The 23,596-nt window shown below is 36.2% G+C and overlaps 1 protein-coding gene across 5 annotated transcripts in view; it reads right to left on the reverse strand.

The window, feature by feature from the left end:
- The window catches only part of LOC142336280 (uncharacterized), a 46,230-nt gene extending 23,392 nt beyond the window's left edge, over positions 1–22,838 (reverse strand). The window contains exons 1-5 of one of the 5 annotated variants that reach the window (XM_075384986.1): positions 22,615–22,838; positions 21,216–21,468; positions 10,632–10,662; positions 5,406–5,424; positions 5,067–5,155 (exon numbers count right to left, since the gene is read on the reverse strand). The gene's annotated coding sequence lies outside the window, so the exon portion shown is untranslated. Of the gene's footprint in view, positions 1–5,066; positions 5,156–5,405; positions 5,425–10,530; positions 10,663–21,215; positions 21,469–22,614 lie in introns of all 5 variants that reach the window. The other 4 variants (XM_075384983.1, XM_075384985.1, XM_075384984.1 and 1 more) reach the window with 4 other exon arrangements.
- Positions 22,839–23,596: the final 758 nt, after the last annotated feature.

Below are 23,596 nucleotides of genomic sequence, written 5' to 3' on the forward strand. Positions count from 1 at the left end.
TCAAATAAATTTCAAAGAAAGATACAACAAACGCTTTCAAAAACCACTACAAAAAGACTGTTCTAGTTGTAGGAGTTTGCAGTAAAATAAGGAACCGTTTCAATGCAATTTCCTCTAGCGATAAAATTAGCAAAGATAGCAACAGTGCCTCCAGAGTGATAAACGACAGAATAGATGGACAAGAGTGGAGATTCACGATAACCTCAGGAAAAAAACAGATTCCAGCTGTTACCCCAACAAACATGAGTCAGACTAGCAGCCAACAAAACCTTCAAAATGGACATCCTTAAAATTTTTCAATGGAACTGCGTGGCTCAGTAGAAAAAATCATGAACTGTTCTTGCTTCTGTCGGAAGCAAACAGTGGCATTGTCTGTTTAAATGAAATCAAGCAATGGCAAAAAACATTTTGTATATGAAAAATATTGTACAAAAATTTGTTTACAATAAAATTTCGTACAACAATTTTTGTTGTACGAACTTTTATTGGAACAGAAGCAAAAGCAAGCAGTTTCCATGTGTCTCTTATCGTAGCAAAAAAGGCGACAAGGGTTCAAGAAGTCAGACCATTTATATCTAAGAAAAATAGCTGGACCCACCAAAGTCTCCAAACAACGAGAATCTGAACGAAGTAAACCTGAACCTAATCGAACTACTTCACAGATCAATCGAACAATCCTATGTGAACAAAGCAACTCATGAAATTAGTCGAGAGATAATCAACCTGATAAAGCAAAAGAAAAAGATAAGCAGACAACTAAAAAGTGCAAAAGATGACACTTTCTATCGTTTCAGATGGGAAGAATCAACTTCCTACAAAGGAAATTAGAAGGGCACTAAAACTTTTGGTTGAAAGACAGAATAGAAAGCTAATTGACGCAGAGAAGCAGACGGGCAATAAGCGGTTCTGGAGAGAACTATCACCAGCGATGAAAACCAGCCCAGCGGATCCGATCTACAATAAAATTTACAGACAAAATGTTTAAAAGCCTACTGAGTCAAACAGGCAAACATCACCGATACGAAAATGAAGGGTTGAAGGAGTATTTTCATGAGACAGAGCAAAACTTCTATATGAAACCGATCTAAACAAAAAAACTGAAGACAGTTTCATAGAGGTTGAAAAGTTGTAAAAAAATCTTAAAGCATACAAAGAAATCGTGCCTGTCTCGGGCAGATAAAATAAACTATCATCAATTCAAAGCGCTACCAAAAAAAAATAAAAACTGTGATATGATTAATTATTTTAAGTTCAATAAACAACTTTTACGTTCCATGTCGGTGAAAAGAATCACAAGTAACAAATTCCAAAACCTCAAAAAACAGGAAGAAGGTAGAAAACTACAGACCAATTAGCTTTACCAGTTGAATTGCGAAAATCTTGTTGAAAATCTTTGATCTAGCACACGGTGAAGCAACCAAAATCCCGAAGAACAACAAAGTGCATCCAGCAAACAGATGCACAACTCATAATCTCATCGTATTTACTCAGTATGTAAGCGAAGTATATCATTAATAAAAAATGGTGGAAGCTGTTTGCCTCGATATAGGAAAAGATTTCGATGTGGTCTAGAGAATAGAAATGATTGATAAATTTAAAATTGGATTACAGAAAACTATCAGCAAATGGGTAAATTATTTCCCCTCACAAATATACGTTCACGTGAAAAACAAGAACACAAGAAGCAAGAAACTCTAATCTACATCTCGTGTCCCATAGGATAAAGTTGCCGCGCCGATACTGTTCTTAATTTGTCTTAAACAATCCAGATACTCCTAAATTTTTGTTTGCAGATGCATTCGCGCTATAATACAGATCACAGATTAAGGTCCAGTCAGTTAATACAGAGCAAAATCCAAGCATCCCCTGAAACACTCATAATTTGGTGTGATAGGTTCAAAATCGAAATAAATCCCCCAAAACCAAGTACATGCTATTCAGTAACCCTTCGAAAAGACACACAAGTCAAAACCTGTAGATCAGCGGGAAAAAATGGAAGAAGCCTCAACTGGAATCAACGCTGAAAAACCAAAAACGACATAATGGCCAGAGCAGACAATTGGAACTTCAAGCTGTGGCAGTTTAGCAACCTGAATTGTGAACAAGAAAGTTTACTTTTGCTGTACAATTCTTGCATCCCGCCATTATTTCTATATGCAAACGCTTTGCTGGTTGAACCAATCTCAAACGGTCATCTCTAAAAAACAAAAAACACAAAGCAGAGCAAGACTTTGTTTAACGAAACCTCGATGGTACAACGTTCAAAATTAAAACGAAGGATCTAACTTGTCTAGCATAAGAAAACTTCAGATACGATTGGCAAAAAATCGAATCAAGCGCGTACAAAAGAACAAAATTGAATCAAAAGTACATTTCATTATAAAGAAAGGGCAATATACAAAGAACAACTACGAAAGCAACTTGACCTTCTGATGGGGTAAGTGGACCGACAATCAAGTTTTCCATTCTCTTCTTTTAACTGATTTAAAAATAAGTTATCAACGAGCAAGACTCAAAGAATTCTTTGATCAAAGTCAAGATCAATCCTAGGATCAGGAAACTTCTCCAATCCTTTCGATTCAGAAGTTGCCCGCCGCCTCCTAGGCTTTGAAATAGGCTTCTGACTTTTTCAAGACCTTTAAGCCTCCGCCAAACCATCCGGTATCAACCTCTTGAACAGAGGAAGCTTCTTGTGGACACTCTTCTCGGGATCCTCGGCCCCGTCTCCGAGGTTCTCAAGAGGAACCACCCAAGTCATGCCGTGCTGAAACATCTCCTCTAGAGGAATGTTGCGCACAGAAATTTTGATTTTTTATCCCCGACACGGGTGAAAACTCAGCAAATATATTGACTACGAGACAAGCCTAAGCCGGCAAACCTCGATATCAATGGCTTTAGAGTTTCCCAACTGCGAATAACAAATTGAATTTAAAACTTGAGACAAATTCATCAGCCACGGAAAATCAACAAAAACTGTACCGAAATGGCAAATCAACAGCCAAAACAAGTGCATATTGGAGCAATAAATCAGTATACGAAATTAGAATCACAGCGGGAGTTCGATCCCCACACAAGCCAGAGTTGTCTCGAGTAAACAGACATAGCAGGTTTATGCTCACCTAAACTCCTCTTCTAGTTTAAGCTGAATTTACCTTTTTCTTTTTCTCTTTCGGATACAAAACAGATATTTTACTCACTCTCACGCCAAACAGTGACCACAAACAACTACAACCGCGGCTAGCCAGAGATACATAACAAGAAGTCACAATCAAGAAAAGCCAGTAAAAAACCTCAACGGTGTTTAAAATGGCTCAGTATCCTACAAACAGTGCACAGTTTAGAGCCAATGACCCAAATTGAAACTTCAGCTCACAAACTCTTGAAACTGCTATTGTAATAAGCTTGACTGTTAATGGTTGTACATGAATTTCCTTTTTAGTGCGAAAATTTGCAAATGACATTCTACGTTCGGGTCTTTTGGCGGATCACAAAGTGATGCTGGGGAATCACATAGGTGATGCCTTACAGAATAAAATTCAAAAAAAGTATGAACGGTAAAAGATTTATGATAAATAGATGTACTATTCTTTGTAATCATACTAGGTTCATATATGACTTCTTGGTAATCATACAGGGATCTTGTATGAACTATTAGTAGTCATACAAGGATCGTATTAGGAAATACGTTTCCTTAACTTCCCTAAAACTACGCGGAATCCAGCTTAAAGTGTTTCTTTGCCCCCACCGACAACAGTCATAATCAAGTTTTCGTTATTTTTGCCCGTATTTGCCAGTTTGACAAAAGCTAACGTCTCGGGAATCCAACCCACATAATTTTGTCAACAGCCTTCAGATCGACGGAGTATACACCTTCACATCAACAGATTTTACAGTATATACTGCCAACAATCTTCCATTAAAATTCAACTTTCACAGCCCCCATGAAGCCTAATAACTACTTTCACATATCCTTGTCATTCAACAACACAATATTCCAACCACCACGCAATATTGCAACACAATATTCCAACCACCACGCATCAAATTAAAACGTCGATGCAAACTATTGATCACCAACTGTCACCGACATATAGCCGGTGTATATGTGTCGCCCCGGAAGAGTGTACAACAAGTTTACACATGCACCCACACACACACAGTAAGCCAAAAATGCCCTCAATTATGACAACAGATCATCTTAACAGCTTCGACATTACAAAACAATGTTGAAATTACATATCAGCAAAAGAATCATGTAAACTTGATTGTCGAAATCGTAAATTGTAAAATACAAGAGTATTCAGTTGTACCCTTATGCACGCGGCCCGGAGTGTTCAAGCACAAGCTTGATTTCCTTAATTTGTTTTTGATTGATTGATGACTTCTGATGTGTTTTGATTTGTAAAATTTGCTGGTTTTATGTTTTACCCACGTGTGCAACCTAGCAATTCCTTGTAATCTGGAAATCTCTTGTGAATAAGTAGTAAACATGTATGACTACAAAAAAGTGGCGACCCGGGATAACCATTCGATTTCGACTCCCCCCTCCCTGACGGACGGGTGGGAGACTGCTACTGTAGAAAGACCTTAGTTACGCTAATTTATTAAACACTAGTAGGCTTAACAATGCTAAAAATGGAGGGAGTTTTACGCAATATGCATTAAAAAGTGACCAATGAGAGAGCTGAATTTTTCGGCTTCATTTCTCATTTTTTTTCCATTCTGATAGACAACCAGGGGGCTAAGGGGCCTCTATTAGAATGAATAAGCCAATTAATTCGCGTTCTCTTTGGAATAAACTTTGCATGTATTGTATCACATCATTTTCAAAGAATTTTTTAACAAAATTTTTTTTTTTAAAATAGCGTAACAAAGGTCATATTCCAATTATAAAACTGTCGGCTGAATTTCTCGTTTTCCTTGGCTAAACACCCCGTCGGCCACTTCCTACCACCACAAATTCAGCTGACCCTTTTTTACCCAAACTACTCGCTCAAAATTGCAACCCTTCATTATGCAATAAGTGTAAATTGTGTATGTAGTGATTCAGAGAATAGTCGACTAACCTTTCCGATGGCTGTTTATTCTAGTCGCAAGCCAATATTCTTCGAGGACAATTGTTTTGCGCTTGTACAACTCTTCGTCTTTAATTGGTCTTTAGTAAAAATAAATGATTGTTAATAAATAGTTTCGCAACAACTGATGATACGTTTTGTGTTTAATTGTTGATGAACAGTTTTCACTTTTGGCACATATTAACGGAAAAGCAGGAAGCCGTTAGAGCCAAACGGGAGGAGAGCAAAATGCATTCAAATGAGGTTTAAAGCCGAATATTTCCCGAGCTCTGATATTGGCTGATCTTAAACTCATTATTTTAAAAGTAGATGTTTTTGAATAATACTTACAAAATAGCGCCACGAACATCTGTTTATCGGTGGTTGCAACCCCCTCCCTCCCTCGCCATTTCGTACATTCGTTGAACTTTAATTTAAGCCAATCAGATTATGCGGCCAATCAAGCATTCGGCTCTGCGCCATTTCGGCACTAATTCCTAGCACCGTGTGAATAAACACTTCTTTTCACGCACGCCTACGGGCACAATCTGGGTTTATTTCTCAGAAAAACCAACACAACGATGCAACATGACCTATAAAAGTGCGAACCAATGGCGCTAGTGAAAATGGCAGACATACCAAAATATAGAAATAGAAAAATAGAGAAATAGAACGAAAGAGAAAAATTATCTTTTTTGGGGGAAACTGGTCTCACGATCGGTTGTGATAGATTCATATCAAGTCCCATGGGCCGCTGAGGCATGGCCATGGCCCGCAAGGCATGGCCAGATGCGGTAAAAAACATAATCTAGAAAGGCGATATCCAATTCAGGCTAATTGAACGCATAAAGAAACGGTGTTTTAAATTTGTCAACCAATCACATTCTTTGAAAATTCTACATTTTGGGACGTCTATTTGTTGAGACGTCACCTGAACAAATGTCTCCCAATATCTTTTAAACCCCAAATGCAATAAAGCAGAACGGAAACAAGCTTTAACGCTAATTGTACTTTAATAAAACTGCTAACAAAAGGTTCTGCAAAGTTTTGACTATGGCGACATTTTGACTATGGCGACATTTTAAAATTAAACATTAGACACTGCGCATCACACGATAGATATTACACATGTAGATATACTACCGACCAAACAAATGTAGCAAAAAGCAAGACAGTCAGGTAGGTCATGTTTAATGCTACATGATGTTTGAATTTACCTAAAATGCTCAATGCTGGGGGGCCGGTAAACAAGATGACGTTTCAAATTGACGACACTGAATGTTGTTTCAATTGGACAAATGCATATGCATACTCAATGTTAATCCTCGCTAAACAATGAAATTTTGACCATTTTATCCATAATGTAGTCACGCGCATCCACAATGACCTCCTTCAACGAGAAAGAAGGGACGAAAAATTATATATTTTACCGGATCTGTCCATGCATCGCGGGCTATGGCCATGCCGCAGCTGCCCGTGGGACTTGAAGTGAAGTCCAATCAATTACAACCGAACGATGTGAATTCCAATCTATTACAACTGAACGTGTGAGCGCGCCCCAGTCTATCACAACTGGCCCGTCAACTAGGTCTAAATTATCAGCGCATATTGCGATTTTGCATGTATTAATTATTTTTGTCCATTTGTCATCAAATTGTAGTGTCGTCCATATGAAACGTCGTCCATTTGAAAAGCTCCCTTAATGCTGGTTAAAATAATAATTTAAAACATATTCTGGCTTTTTGGATAGCATGTCGGATTGGCAGAATTCAGTATCCGATCTTTCGAATCACTGTAGAAACGCTCAAGTCAGAAAATAAAGAAATTCTACCACTTAACCCATGGCTAAAAAACAAGCACTATACGTTACGTGATGCAAATTGCCCTGTATGTGGAAATGGACATAAGGTTAATTCAGATTGCAAACGGATTGCTTCGTACATTGATGTCTTGCATAAAGTTTTGCCTTATTTTCGGCAATTTGGTCTAAACATTGATAACATAGGTGTGCTGTCGCTGAGAGCTCGGCTTCTCTTGATTAAAATGCAGAGGTTTTAACTACTTTCAACACTCAACTTTTCAGCTTCGATTTGATTTTAAGCAACTGCACAGTAAGTTGTACAACAATTATTTTGATGATACGTTCCCAGGCTGAGGTCCCAGACCGAAAGTCGCTTTGTCCAGACCGAAATGAACACACGAAGGGTTGAACTTAAACAACTGTTTTGTCCGATAAATAAAGCTATTTCTTAAATACGTTTTTGGAATAAATCGCAAATTGTCGTATGAAAAAAATATTTCATAGGCAAGCTGTTGCAAAAATTCAACTTGATTTTCATCCAATTTAATTTAGGAACACTCCATACTTAATTTGATTCAATTTGGACGACCATTTGGTCCGATATAAACACCTTAAATACTTTATTTGAATTAATGGCAAATTTCCGTTTTTCAAAGTTTTTTCCAGACAGACTATACCGAAAATTTTTAGGCTAAGTTTGGTTCAATTTGAACAACAAGTTGACCCGATGAAAATAATCAAATTTTAAAAACCCTCTGCCTCCCTCATCTTAAAGAATAGCACTGCACCACAGGATGTAATTTTTTTCTCAGTCTGGTGAACGCACGAAAGTCTGGACATGGACGCACCAAAACTTTGATTTTGGTACGCACGAATTTGATTTGGAGCGCACGATGGTCTGGACAAGAACGCACGAAAGTCTGGACATACACGCTTTCCGTCCGGGTTGGTCTGGACATAGGCATTTTCCGTCTGGGACGGTCTGGACATATCGACCTTCGGTCTAGGACCTCAACCTGGGTTTTGTGTTTTATAATTATGACAAACACAGTTGAACAATTTCGTTTTTGGCATAGTACTGGAACTACATTCTATCTTTTTACGTATTAACGTATTAATGTGCAAAAAAGATCTTGAAGCCCGGGCCGCGGTTTCAGGTGTACATCCCACAGCGGATGAGAGGCATATGGCCATGAACGTGCAGTGGCGCCCGAAATCACTAAATCACCTAAATATGACGTTTGTTTCTTTGGGTCAAGTAGGCCAAGTGGGGGGGGGGGGGGGGGGGTTCTCTACTATGTACTGAAGGGGGATTGTTGAAAAGATACTGAACACCTTATAAATTGCACATATATGTGCAGTGTTGATCGTATAAGGATTAACAATGCATTTACTGATAGATTACAACGGAGTGGTGCTAGGTAAAATGGCCGACAGGGCGTTTAGCCGACAAAGAAAAAATGGGAAATTTAGCCGACAGTTTTATCATAATTGGTAATAAAAGTCCATAATTGGTCCCTAAATCAGTAGTTCGGTTGTGATAGATTCATATCAAGTCCCACTGGCCGCTGAGGCATGGCCATGGCCCCCGAGGCATGGCCAGATGCGATAAATTACGGTCCGACCACGGATAGACCTTCGTTACACTAGTTGATGAAAACAAAACTGCGGTATATTTGTCCGCTTACGAAATAGTGTGTTAAATTGGCCAATCACAGCTTCAGAATAAGTATTTTTGCTCATTTTACTTAAATTGTCGTTTAAATTTCTCATTTTTTGGTTGTCCGGCTAAACGCCCTCTCGGCCAATACGGCGGCCACCCAACCGAGTGGAGAGGCTGAGTGGAGCGCGACCCGACCGCATAGTGAATAAGCGAAAACTGAGTTCACCCTGCTTTCATATATTCGTTCTATGATTGTTTGGCCAATGAAATTCAAGCATTCGGCTAGAATTCTTTTTTAAATCTGTTAAACGCCCATTTGGATTAAATATCTAGCTCGTGATCCAATCAATAGATAGGCGTGTAGGGAGCTTGTAAAACGTTTTTGGGGGAGGGGGTGTCTTAGGGTAGGATTCCCATCTATATCAGAATATTGATTTTTTTAAAAAATATTCGGATCTTTTCCGCTAGCGCCCCCCAGTAAATTAGGCACCCCCCATTTGTATATGTTTAAACATTATGTATACATTTGAGTTATTACCTATGTATACGTATGAATAGGCATTTAGAAAATACTATTAGAGCGGAGGTTTGAAAATAATATGTGTATATATACACATATTATTTTCAAACCTCCGCTCTAATAGTATTTTCTAAATGCCTATTCATACGTATACATAGGTAATAACTCAAATGTATACATAATGTTTAAACATATACAAATGGGGGGTGCCTAATTTACTGGGGGGGGGGCGCTAGCGGAAAAGATCCGAATATTTTTTAAAAAAATCAATATTCTGATATAGATGGGAATCCTACCCTAAGACACCCCCTCCCCCAAAAACGTTTTACAAGCTCCCTACACGCCTATCTATTGATTGGATCACGAGCTAGATATTTAATCCAAATGGGCGTTTAACAGATTTAAAAAAGAATTCTAGCCGACAGCAATAAGTCACTGCATATAATGTAAGCATCAACCAAAAACTTGTTGTTATTGCATTCTTAGTAATTACGAGCTTTGTAAAGGGGTTAAAAACTATAACTTTCTTGAAAACTGCTACATATATGGTTGTTGATGTACTATACTAGGAACGATATTATGAAAATAAATAAATTTTTCAGAAGGGAGCAAAACATTAATTTTTGGGGGGTGCCTAAATTTCGGCTATATAGGACTGGGGGGGGGGCGCTAGCGGAAAAGATCCAAATATTCTCTATTTGCTAGATTAAATTGACAATATATGCACCTTGTGAATATTATCCTCTGATATGTGAGGGGTGTTGAGGAGTTCAGGGTGAAACTTGGATAAGTAACCTAGTCGAGGCCAAAAGAATTTTTTACTTCGAGTGTAGGTCATAAGAATAGGTGCAGAAGGCAAAAACCAATTTTGAAATTAGAAAAGGTCATCTTGTTCTTGATAAAAAAGTGTATCTCTTAAGATTCTTGAAAGAAAAAGTGTATCTTGTAAGACTTTTGTAAGAAAAAAGTTTATCTTGTAAGATTCTTGCAAGAAAAATTTTTTGTGTAAGATTTTGGAAGAGATTTTTGTAAGACGGTGCATCGGTCAGTAAGATTCTGCAAGAAGCGTGCTAGATCTTACAAGACAATCGTTTTTCCCGACTAGGTTAGATTAAAACATTTTTTACCACTGTTTCAGAGCCGACGACTGCGCTCAGCTTACTTCTATGTTTTGCCTTCAATTTAATCAAAAATTTATGAACTTGATTGTTTCTGACATACAGTAAAAGAAATTCTATACATTAAACGTAAGACATGATAAAGGACCATGTTTAACGAGAGCCAAAAATGCATGTTTGGCGAACAGAAAAAAACAAGGTTAAGAGGCTTCTGAATAGCATGTTCAAGAAAGACGGAACATGTGTAAGAGGCTTCGAGGAACATGTTTAAAGGGAACGCGGTGTTAATAGAATAACTGTACTTTAATTAGTCCTCAGTAAATTTTGTGTATTATTGCAAATTTGCTGTTTAATAAATGGCAAGAATTGGTAACCGTAGTGCAATGATTTGTTCACTGGGTTTGGAATCGGAGGGTGAGGGTTTGATCCTGCCACAGGAAAGACGACAGGTGAAAGTTGATGTACGGATACAAACTTGCTCTGGCTGGTTCTACCGTTTTCGTTTCCTGAAATAGTACTTGCATTAACCAAATGATTGTGTGTCCTTCTTTTCTGTTTTTTGGCTTGATTCTCTCTTTCTTTTCTCTTTTTTAATCTCTTTCTTTCATCTTTTTCCCCTTTTCAGTTATCTTTTTATTTCTCTTTTTTTTTCTCTGTTTCTATGTTTTCGCTCTTTCTTTTTCCTTTCTATCATCTTTCTTTTCTCTTTATTTGCGCTCTCTTTTTCTTTCGTTTCTTTCTGGCTTTCGTTTCTGTCTTTGTTCTCACTTCTTTCATCTAGTTGATATCTCTTTTCTCTCTCTCCTTGTTTTCTTCTTTTTCTCTCTTTTTTCTCTTTGCTGTTCCTTCATTTCTTGCTTTCTCTTTCTTTCTTTCTTTCTTTTTTATTTCTAACTCGATTGCTATACCACTATGTTTAAGCTACAACGTTAATGTTTGAACGATCCTTAAACAAATAGCCTATCGTACTACGTGTAGTTTGAGACACACTATTGAAGTTACCTTTTTCTCATGTTCGCTGTTTGTATTATCAAATTTTTCATGTTAGGTTTTTTCTCTCCAAATGCTCAAAAGCTCCCATGTGTTTGTCTATGGACATTGTTGGAAAAATCGGTGCCCAGAAGAAGGAGTTGCTTTTATTTGAAATATGAAAAATGGCGGCAAATGAGGAAATTCAATAGAGTGTTTTTTCCAATCTTTGGAGTGTTCGGGACGCCAAGACACTGGAATTTTTCGCATCATTTTTTACATCGGTTTGTTTTTGCAGATGCCATAGTTTAGGTAGTACACTACCTTAAGAAAAAAGTCATCGAATTTGAACTTTGTTGAAAAGAAACGTGAACGTGCATTTTGTTTTTGTTTTCGAGAGGGCTGTTGGTGTCTTTTTTGACCCTCTGGAGAAACAAATATTAGTTTTGGATAGTGTTTAGTGCATGCAAATGCTTGGCTGAAATTTGAAAACCTGAGAATGAAAAATCTGAGAACTCAGATGCGTTTTCATCTTGATGCTTTTTTGGCTTGATTGAGGTTACCTGTTTCTCACGTTCGCCATTTTCTTCATCAAGATTCTGATATTTGAGATTTTTTTCATTCAAAGTTCTTAAAAGCCCTATATGTTTGTTAATGGACATAGAAGGAAAAATTGGAGCCCCAGTGAAGGCATTGCATTTGTTTGAAAGATGAAAAATGGGCCCAGATGAGTAAATTTAATAGAAAAGAATTTTGGCAAAAACATTGTAATGGTCAGGATTCCAAAAAAGTGGACATTTTTTCCTGGATTTTGGCAATGATTCGTTCTTACAGACGCAATTGTTTGCGAGATAGGCAAGAAGGCCATCGAATTTGGACATTGGTGGAAAAAACTTGAATTTTGCGTCTATTTTGTGCTTGCTTTCGAGAGGGGCTGTTGGTGTCCTCTTTTCGACCATCTGGAGAAAGATATATTGGTTTCTGATAATTGCTAAGAATTGCAAATGCCTGGTAGGTTTAGGAAATGGTTAGACGAAAAACCTGACAACTCAGATGCGCTTTCATTTTGGTGCTCTTTTGGCCTTATTGAGGTTATTTTTTTCACTGTTTGTTTCATCAAATTTTTCATCTTTGGAATTTTTTCACCCAGAGTGCCTAAAAGCCCCATATGTTAGCCAATAGATTTTGTTTGAAAACTCGCTGCCCAGAAGAAGGACTAGCATCGGTTTGAAAGATGAAAAACGGTGGCAGATGAGGAATTTTTTCAAACCGATTTTTTTCCAAACGTTGGTGTAGTCGGGAGTCCAAGACAGTGGGACTCTTCGGCTCATTTTTACAATGGTTTGGTTTTGCAAATGCCCCAGTTTAATTAGTTTATTAACTTGACAGAGAAGGTCATCAAACTTGAACATTGATTTGAAAAAAAACCTGAATTTTGTCTGCATTATGTTTTTGCTTTCTAGAGGGGCTGCTAGTGTCCTTTTTTCGACCATCTGGAGAAAGATATAAGGTTTTCTGATAGTTGTTAGTGTTTGAAATTGCTTGTAGGCCATCTGGAAATGGATGCAAAAAATCTTAGAACTTCTGAGTTGCGTTTTTGTCTTGATAGTTTTTTGGCCTGAATGAGATTACCTTTTTTCTCTCAAGTGCGCTGTCTGTTTCATCAAATTTCGCATGTTTGAAATTTTTTCACTCAAAGTGCTCAGCGCTCTCTATATGTTTGTCAATGAACATAGTTTGAACAATCGGAGCCCAGAAGAAGGAAATGCCTTGCCTAAGTTTGAAAGTCGAAAAGTGGTTCCAGATGAGGACTATTATTAGAAAAGAAATTTTGCCAAATATTCCAGACAGTAGAATTCCTTTCCTGATTTTTAACAATAGTTTACTCCTACAAACGCCATAGTTTGTCAACTGGGAAAGGAGATCAGAGAATTTGAACTTTGGTGAAAAGAAACAAGAATTTTGGATGCATTTCGTTTTCGCTTTCGAGAGGTGCTGTTGGAGTCCTTTTTTCGACAATCTGGAGAAACATTGTCTTCTGATGGTTGTTAATGTTTTCAAATTCTGTGTAGACATTTGGAAACATGTGTATAAAAAATCTGAGATCTCTGAAGCGGTTTCCTCTTGGTACTTTTGTGCCTGAATCAGGTTACCTTTTCTCGAGTTCGCAGTTTGTTTCATCGAAATTCTGAATTTTGAGAATTTCGTTCTACTGGAAGTGCCAAAAACCCTTACTTATTTGCTCATAGACATAACTGGTACAGTCAAAGCCCAGACGAAGGCAATGCATTTGTTTGAAAGATGAAAAATATTGCCAGATGAAGAAATTTTATAGAACAGAACTTTTTCCAAACAGTGAAGTGGTCGGGACTCTAAGACAGTGGACAATTTTGCGAGCTTTTTGGCTATCATTTGTTCTTTAAAATGCCATAGGTTCTGAATAGGGCTTGAAGACCATAGAATTTTAAACTTTCGCGAAGAAAAACATGATTTTTGATTGCATTTGTTTTTCCTTTCGAGAGGGGCTGCTGGTATCCCTTTTTCGGCCATCTGGAGGACCATATATTGGTTCCTGATGGCTGTTGATTTTGAACATTCCTGGTAGACATTTGAAAACGTATGCATAAATTCTGAGGATTCAGATGCGTTTTCATCTTGGTGCTTTTTAGGCCTGCTTGCGATTACCTTTTTCTCAGGTTCGCTGTTTGTTCCATCAAATTTCTCATGTTTGGATTTCTTTGCACTCAAAGGGCCTAAAAGCCCAGATATGTTTCTCAATAGACATATTAGGAACAATCGGCGCCCGAAAGAAGTCAGTGCATTTTCTTGCAAGATTTGCAAGATGAAAAATGGTACCAGATGAGGAATTTTATAAGAACAGACTTTTTGCCAAATAATTCAGTGGTCGGGATTCCAAGACAGTGGACATTTTTGCCTGATTTTTAGCAATGCTTTACTCGTAAAAACGCCATAAATTGTGGATAAGGGAAGAAGAACATCGATTTCGAACTTTGGTGAAAAGATTTTGGATACATTTTGCTTTTGCTTTCGAGAGGTGCTGTTGTTGTCTTTAAATTCGGCCATCAGAAGAAACATATATATCTTTTGATGGTGCTTTCTGCTTGGTGCTTTCAAAAACTTGGTAGACAACCAGAAACGGGGGCATGAAAAAAATTCGGGCCTCAGATGCGTTTTCATCTTGGTGCTTTTTTCGCCTGAATGAGGTTACCCTTTTCAATTTCCCAGTTTGTTTGATGAAATTTCTCACATTTGGGACTTTCTTTGCAAACAAAGTGCCTAAAGGCCCCCATATGTTTTTCAATGGACATATTTTGTAGTCGGAAAAATCTGAGCCCAGAGGAAGGCAATGAATTGGTTTGAAAGATGAAAAAGTGTGCCAGATGAGGAAATTTAACAGAATATTTTTCAAACATTTGAGTGTTCGGGATTCCAAGACAGTGGAGTTTTTCGCCTGACCTTTAGTAATGGTTTGTTCCTACGTAATTTATTGAAAATCAGAAACTGCGGGATTATTTAACAAATTTTTTGTCAATTCTTATACGATACTTTTAAATTGGATAATGGAAAGTGATGTTCTTAGTCGTGGAATTTACAAATCCCAAGATTTACTCAAAAGCCTTGATCATTTGATCAGCAGTCTCATACATTTAATCCTGTGTATCTGCAGGAAAACTCAGTGAAATGTATTTGCACATAATGTTCCGACCCCACCCATGCGTACTTTGTCGAACAAATGGATAACAAAAAGAATCTTTAAAAATCCATCTATATAATGGCGTAATAAGACAGATATGATACGCTCAATTAACAATTGACAGATGATAAACATCCTTAATGAGATTCCAAGACAACACAAGTACCAAAAAGCAGCAACCAAAATCAAGAATTACGGCCAAAACTGGATATACATTTTTTGAAAGCACTTTGTTACAAAGAAAACACTTTGTTACAAACAAATTAATTGGTACTTCCTTAGAAGATACCCTCTCATGGGACTTCCGAATTGGAATAAGTGAATAGAAAAGTTGACGAAATAAGAACAAAAAGGGCAAACTTTTAAAAAAATCGTCATATTGTTTGAAGTCAAACAAATTCAACTGCAAAAGCAAACATAAGCTTTCAACTAAAAAATGCAGAATAGATTCACACAAAACTCCAAAGCAAGTTTAAAGCCATTAACAATTGACTGCAAGTATTATATATATTCAGTGGCACATCAGTGGGACAACTTAAATCACCTTTTGATAGGAACTATGTGAAAAGAAAAAGAACCAAAATATGCACCAGTATCAAAAACTAACAAAGTTCTAACACCGTCTCACAGTCAAAAACATGAGTTGAAACCTTGAAACAGAAAAGCAGAACAGAGCTTGATAATTGTGTCAGAGGTATTTTGATAGACCTGTAGATAATAAGGATAAGTTACAGGTTGACAAAAAGAAGAACAGAAAAAAAGTTAAAACAAATACACTGCATTCAGCGGAATTAAACTCAAAGTCATTAAAAACCATTAAAAAACAACTCTATACCTTCAAAAGGTTCTCTTTTACCTCTATAGGTAGCAATTGATATTTTTCAGAATTATTTCATACGATTACAGAAATAGCGACAAACACAGGCGAAATTCAAAATGCAATCAAATTTTGGGAGAAAACAGTGTTAGAGTCACTTAAGCCATAAACTATTCACGGAGAATATTGTATGTGCTCAAATTAACCTCTTTTCAACGCCAGTGGGATCTGTTTTTGATGTGACTATCACGAACTTGTTTTTAAGAATTCGCAGAATCAAAGTCCCAAAACGAAAAATTATAGCATGAAGCATCTAAACAGAACGACTGTTCACAAGAATAAATTTTTGATCTATAGTTCGTTGGATTTATCTACAGGTTGACAGATAAAAGACTATAAGATGGAAAGTTCGAAATTTTTTTTCGAAATATTGCATTTAAAATTATGAGAGCCATTAGGTATCAGCTGTAGGCATTAGATAGGTCAATTTCTATCTTTTCAATAGATCGGTTGGAATTTTGGTTAATGAGATTTAAGTCAAATGACTACACAAATTAGGGTTTTTTGCTATTTTTTTGGCAAAATTTGAAAATTCATTAAAAGTTTACAGTGTAGAAGCCATGAGAACCACGAATTTTTCTCTGAAAACATGATAAAAATTAGTAAAGCTTTACTTGAGAGAAAAAGGATCTGCCATTTATTGAATCTTGATAAAAGAAATTACATGTCTATGTTGAAACAAATTTTCGAAAAGCTTTTAAGGCATGCCCGCTGTACAAATATGAATCCTTTTCGGGTTTAGGAACTGACGTTGAGGCCACTATTAACTTTGCTACCGGAGCACGTTAATAAAACACTAGTCGTTCCAAATTTTAAAACAGTACCAAAAAATTTAAATACATCAAATGTCAATGATGCAGTTTGGATGAATATCGGTTTAATATAGCGACAATCCAGAACAGCTCTAAATCTTGAATCTTCTCTTCGGAAACGAAATTAAAAATGAAGCTCATCCAAGTTTGACAAGTTTGTGTCAGAAAAACAAAAATCATGTCCAAAAACAAGGGAAATCAGTCGAAATTTCTAAAAACTTTAAAACTAACACCTCAAAAAAGATGCAAGTTTCAGAGAGACTATCATTTCATCAAATTTAAACTTGACGGGCTTTTCGTTGTCACCACTTGATTTTAGAGCAGAGTTTGGAGAAAAAAAATTGAAACTGCGCTTAATGAGCAACATTTTAACAACTTTGGAGTCAAAATTCACGCGTTCTGAAATCTCACTAACTCTTTGGAACAAAGAAGCTGGAAAACATTTAAATATGATATTCTGCACATACCAGGTTTTTTTATGATACTATTCGCATCCCTCCAGGATGAAAATATCAATCGCCCAGAATTGTCAAAAAAAACACAGTTGAAAATATAGTTCCTTCTCTCACTAATAGATCCGTCCCGTAAAATTCAAATTTTCGGGGTTGGTATTTTTCGCGGGCTTCAAGCTCGCCCATTTTGCAATAAAATTTTACCGTTAACACAATGATTGAGTGGTATGTTCGAAGTGGTGACAAATTATTCTCCGCTACAAACTCAGATTATTCTTTTCCCGAGTAACATATATACGCAGTTCACAGAAACGGGAAAATAGCTCAAATTTTCAAAAATTAATATAAATAAAAAAATCTCAACTTTATTTTAAAAAACTGGTGAAGACTCACAATTTTGGCACCATTCTTGAACAAAATGTCTATAGAAGCTACACAATCCGGCTTTAATTTCTTTAAAATTTATCAAGGAACAAGCAGTTTCGGATTTTGACAATTTTTGTTTTGTTGAACACTGAATTCTTCAAATGGTGAATAGGGATTCTCTATTATCCGTGAACTGCAGATTTTTTTAACACTGCAGAAAATAAAGTTGTGTTATTGACTTGTATAAAATGCTATTTGTTAAAAGCAAACCAAAGACTCCAATGAACGGATAATTGGAAATTCAATTCCATTAGACGAGAATATTGAAGTAAAATATCTACGTTCAGATAGACAGCAATTTCACATTTTAGGGGGAAGATAAACATATCCTACAATATATGGCCAAAAATTTACGAGACTCGTCTTAAATACCCTTGTATTAAGTCATTGGCACTACTCAGCAGCAGTTAACATTCATATTGAGCGAAATATAATGGTATCCTTAGAAAAACAGTTAACCCGAGTATTACGAGCAATTAGACGACATAAATTAGACGAAAATTTTTGAAATTGTATAAAATAATAAGTGCAGCCAGAATATACTCCCCGTAAAACTCTTTTTCCAAACCCAAACAAAATGAAAACATCCCCTTTGGAAAATAAAAAAAACCGTTCTTATACGACCTGCTTTTATACCGTCAACTGGAATTCCATTAATCAGTTGGAATCTTTCTGAGTCTAACAGGACATTAAAAATGTGCTGGAACCTAACATTTTTTCTGACAATGCGCAAACTCAATTGTGCCATTAGCGACACTAGACTGGAATGAACTACCTTTTGGAATTTAAGTCAAACGAAACAAAAAAATTCCCCAAGGAAATTCGAACCTTCTTCCGCTCTGTTTTAATTTGAAGCTTCTTTGTGGAAGGTTATTTATTCAACATGGCGTGACTTCATACTTGGCAAAATGAATTAGACTTACTGCTGTATGTTGCTTATAAAAAACGTAGAAAAATTTTAAAAAACCGTTTCTTTGAAATTTGCGACAAAATCTGAGTTTACTGAATTCATCTGCTGAATATTGAAATAAGCAGTTTTTAATTACACTGTGAGATTAAAATCAGTTGCTTACTCCGTGGTGTGCTGGGAATTCACTGTTGCGCTTTTTCTCATGAGATATCAAGAGATCACTTTTTTCGGGAAAACTTTTGCAAAAAGAAAAATGTTTTTGATGTCTTCGCCCAACAAAAAAGGGTATTGCATCTCACCACAATGAATTTTGAAAAAAATTCTAATATTGTGTAGAACTGTTCCAAGGAGAGATTAGCGCTGGGTCGTCCATTTTTTTAAAAAAATTGCTAACAAGTATCGGTCGAACAGACGAAACTTCCATTTCAACTCTCCGCAATTGTTTTTAAGGAGGAAACTCTCTTTCGACAACAAAGTAGCCTCAGATGTTTTGTTGCTGATAGACATTTTTTGTTCCACGGAATCATTTTCTCAATTTTGACCAAAACAACGAAAAAAAAATAGTTGAGCTCTCTAGTTGAAAAAGGGCGAAATTTCTATGGTACAATATTCTCAGTGTTATGCTCTGCTAGCTAGTTTTCTGAAGTTTTTGAAAAAAATGTGTTGAAAGCTTCAAAATGAAACAAGTTATGTGTCTTGCGAAAACTTTTACTGAATCGATACAAAGCAACAACACGTTTTTTAATGGTGACAGACATTTTTTGTTCACGGAATGTTTTTCTCAAAGACTCTATTGGTGTTCTTATATTGTGTTCAAACTTTTCTTCGATGACTTTCAGCGCTCAAAACGTGAAAAAAAGGTGAATTATTGTGAGCGTTAGGTTGCATCTGAGTCAATAAGTTGGCTTCAGAAGTCATTTGAGTGCTTAGTACGCTGAAGTCTCCATGCGCAGTATGCTTAAGGAAAGCCTAAATAAAAAGTTAGTTATTTGGAGAATTCAGGCCTAAAGCAGCACAGCTTTCTGGATTTTCATAATTTTTGTTAGATTTGTTTTTGAATTGGTCTTCAGTTGACGATGATCTCTGTTCCTAAAAGTCTTTCAAAGCTATAATGTCTTCTAATGTCTTAAATAGTTATATGACAGTTAAAAGTAGTTGCATTTTTAAATTGCTATTTTTTAGTTTCTCAGGTTCGTTGTACTTTCAGCAAATTTTTAGAGTTTTATAAGAACCCGCACATGAGCCAATGTTCAGAATTTAGGGCACAATTTATTTTTGAATACCATTTTATTACAATATATGCGGCAGCTTGTTTTGTAATTGTCAATCAAAATTTCTCTAAAGCGCTAGGTTGCATGTTTTCGCATTCCTGAGCAAGAGCTAGGAAGCGTTGGGTTTCAAAAACTTCAACGCCATTAGTACTTACAATTTTTTTTATTCTTTTGTTTGTGAAATCGTTTTTTGTCTGTTTTGCTCGTAGTATTTAGTTGGCTTGCTGGTCAAGCCACCGATGTTTAAATTTTCACCTTATCATTTAGATTTGCATTTTAGATCTTCTAAACTGCTTGGTCTCAATGATGTATTTTGCACTTATTGTCCGGCAACTTGTCGGCTATAATTTGGTTTCACTTTTTCTTAATTAAAAACACATTTCTGGTTAGACGAAAGTTTTGCTTGACTACATTTTAATGTATGTTTTAGATTTTGGCTCAAATGAATATTCTATATACGACATTGTTTTGCGCTATTGTCAGAGGGTCTGAAAAAAATATTGATAACTTTAATTATCTCGCTGGTATAGTTTTGGCACTTCAAAACTTGTTAAGTATTTTATACCTTCTTTGATAAGAATTAATTATTTATCACTTAGAATGATCACTAGATATCATGAATGTTACTGGAATGTCATTATTTTTTTTTATTTTATCATGCGGTTATTATTTACAATTTTCTTTTTTAAGCTGATATATTTACAGTATTTCATAGCTTGCTAACTTTACTATACGATCTTAGTATTGTTCCTAGGATATTATTTATTCGTTTATGACTCAGCATGTTGATTAGAAATCATATATTTCCTTATTTTATCTAGATTTTTATTTTACAGATTGCGGGAGATTAAAAGATTACAAAAATTACCCAATTATCGCTATGATTTAGCCTTTACAGTTCAAAATTGTGTTGTACAGAAAATAGGATTTTCACTAGAGTTAAACGATCGCAGCCTTATGATTTGGCAAATGTTTTAAAATTTTAAACACATAAAACTGATTTTGGAAAATTTGGAAACCTATAAGTTTATTACAAGCGTCCTGCAATTTCTTTGCTTTTTAGTGAGAAAAAGTTTTTTTGAAACTTTTTGTCCATACTACAGTACAGATTTGCCAATTTAGAATAATTTTTGGCGGAGTCATTAGTCTTATGTAGCTTTGGTTTTTATTTGAAAGGCTTGAACAACAGATGGCGCTGATGTCAAGTGACTGTTCAATTTGAAGTCAACAACAACAATTAGAAAGGCGTAACAACAGTAGCCCACGGCTGTAACGTGAACAAATTATGGTTCTTTTGTTCTTAACCACTGCGACTTAGCATAGTTAGTCCGATAAAAATCAAATGCAAGCGAACAACCTAAAAACAACGAACATCAAAATGCTGATGTCTGAATGTTTAAAATGTGACCTTTGCATAATGTTTCGGCGTTTTGACATCAAAGATTTTGTTGAGGGAGTTGGTTCAGCTGAGCAAGATACCAGAACCGCCTTTAGATCAGGTGGATAAAGTTGAAAAAACTGATTTGCGTTTGTCCCTATTTTCGAGAACAGCTAAAAGAGAGAGAAAGAAGTGACTCTCCAATTTTGGAACTGCGTTTCATCTGAAACTAATGCAAATTCGACGTACCTCTTTGACTCAAAGAACTCTTCGCTAAATTGAAATGAACTACACTGCTTCGTTATGAAATGTAACTGTTTAACAGGATGTTGGTAAAACCCTATTTGATTTCCCGCGATTTGTTAGTAAATTGTCACGCTTTCCAAATTTTCAATTGAGTTCAAATTCCGAACAGATGATTGTTTGTAGAACTCTTTCGCTCAGACATTTAAATTTACGGAAAGGAATAATTTAGCATTTCACGCGTAAAGTTGGAACGGTGCTCGGACAATAGATCGAATGTCAATAGATCGAAAACGAAAACTGGGACAATAGATTGAAACCCGAGTTGAGGTGTGAATGCTAAAAATTGCGCTGATTCGAGAATTTAATCGGTGAAATTTGTCACCGCTTTCACCGCAACTCTGACAAACAAACTGTCATACACGGGTTTGAACCTGTCACCACCTGGATGTCAACAACTTCCTAATCCACTTCGTCAGTCATATGTCACCTACTTCAATGATAGTTCTTGTGAATTTAAATCAGATTCTATTAACGTTATGAAAAACAAATGCTGTGCAATTTTGCAAGATTTGAGGTTTTTTGCAGTGATTTTTTTTTCACCGCTTAAGCGGTGAAAAAAAAACATTTAAATTCACAAGAAGTAAGATTGAAGTTAGTGACAGATGATGCAGTTGAATAAGAAGTTGTTCACATGCAGTAGGTCAGAGGTTCAAACCCGTGTATGACAGTTTATTTTTTGTAAGAATTCGGTTAATGCGGTGAAAATAAGAATTTACCGCTAAAAATCGCAAATATTACAAAAATGCACCGCTAAAACTAGCAAATCTTCCAAAAATTCACCACTTTCACCGCATTAATCGCAAAAAGACGCGGCCATTTTGCGATGAAAATTATATTTTTCTCACCGCCATTCACCGCATTTCTAACATTTTTTTTGACAAAACCTCAGAACCCAGGAAGTAAAAATATTCAAGTTGCATACTGCTCAAGGAGATTCAACCGCTCAATTATTAAACAACACTGAACTTGTGTGATCGTGATATTTTTTTGGTTGTGATAATTTCATATCGTCCCTTAGGCCGCTGAGGCATGACCGTCGACCGCGAGGCATGGCCAAATGCGTTAGTTTCATGTGTAATCGAGTCAGATAATTGCGCTTCTCTTTTATGTTTGCTCACAGCAATTATTTCAAGCAATTTTTTGCGCTACTGCGCCAAATTTTAACATTTTGGGCAAATATTTACGTCAGCCAGCTAGTTTTCCGGAAAACGGTAATTTTATACCAGCTTGTAAAAACGCTTAATTTCAGTCAATGAGAACAGAGAATAATTTTCGATCTCTTGCCCCATTTTTTTGTTCATCTATTGATCTATGGTGACCTTTTAATCTATTGTCAGTTCACCAGTGTGAAGGGCGTTTAATTTGGCTGCACGCCTACGCAAAATCTCGGTTTATTTCTAAGAAAACCAACTCAAAGGTGCAGGATGACTAAGCAATAATGAAGATTGAACCATTTTGTTCCAGCATCTGTTAAAGCCGAAATGTGATAAAGCAGGAACGCAAACAAGCGCGAATCAATTGTTGTGCCTCAGTAAAACAACGTTCTATTAACAAGTTGTGTTAGGTTTTGACTATGACGACATTTTCTAGTTAAACATTAGACCGTTTCAAGTTAAACATTAGATATTCATCACATGATTAACATTTGAGTTTGATTGACTACCGGTCAAACAAATTAGACAAAACCCAAACATTCAGATTAAAATAAATGTTACATTATATTTAAACTTTTTTAGGCTATGTTGCAATGCTTAATGGGGGTTAAAATAATGATTCGACAGTTATAATCCTGGTTTTCGTAGAACATCGTCATAGGTATTCGTATTAGTTTAAATAATTAGCCTTTACGGCTCAGATAAACCAATAATTCTATGATAAAACACACATATAAATTAAGTTAGCAGTCCCTAATTTTACGAAGTAAAAATTCAGTTTTTGATGCAATAATACTTCATCTTGAAATCATATTTCAAGAACAACTTTTACACCAGGCGAGTTTTTATTTTCAGACAATTGCATCGTTAGCTCGAAACTGTAATCTCGGCTATCTGACACCACTAGATTTTTCGAGTGTGTGTTGGGCCTTCTGCTACCTGACCTACCGCCATTTTTATTCACATCAGTTCTCGCTCTGTTGTAGATCGCAAATGTAAACTCAGTCACAAACAAATCTGAAAACGTATGACAATAATCTCAGCAGGACGATAGTTAACTGCATTAGTTTACCATAGATTTCACAAGCATAAAAATTAATTATCCCTGATTGATCAACTTGTTTGATTGATGGCTTGCTTAAATTCTATTCAACAATGCCCACTTTTGCG

Source organism: Convolutriloba macropyga, chromosome 3 (genome assembly GCF_964194025.1).
Source record: "Convolutriloba macropyga chromosome 3, txConMacr16.3, whole genome shotgun sequence".
In the NCBI taxonomy this organism is placed as follows: Eukaryota; Metazoa; Xenacoelomorpha; order Acoela; family Convolutidae; genus Convolutriloba; species Convolutriloba macropyga.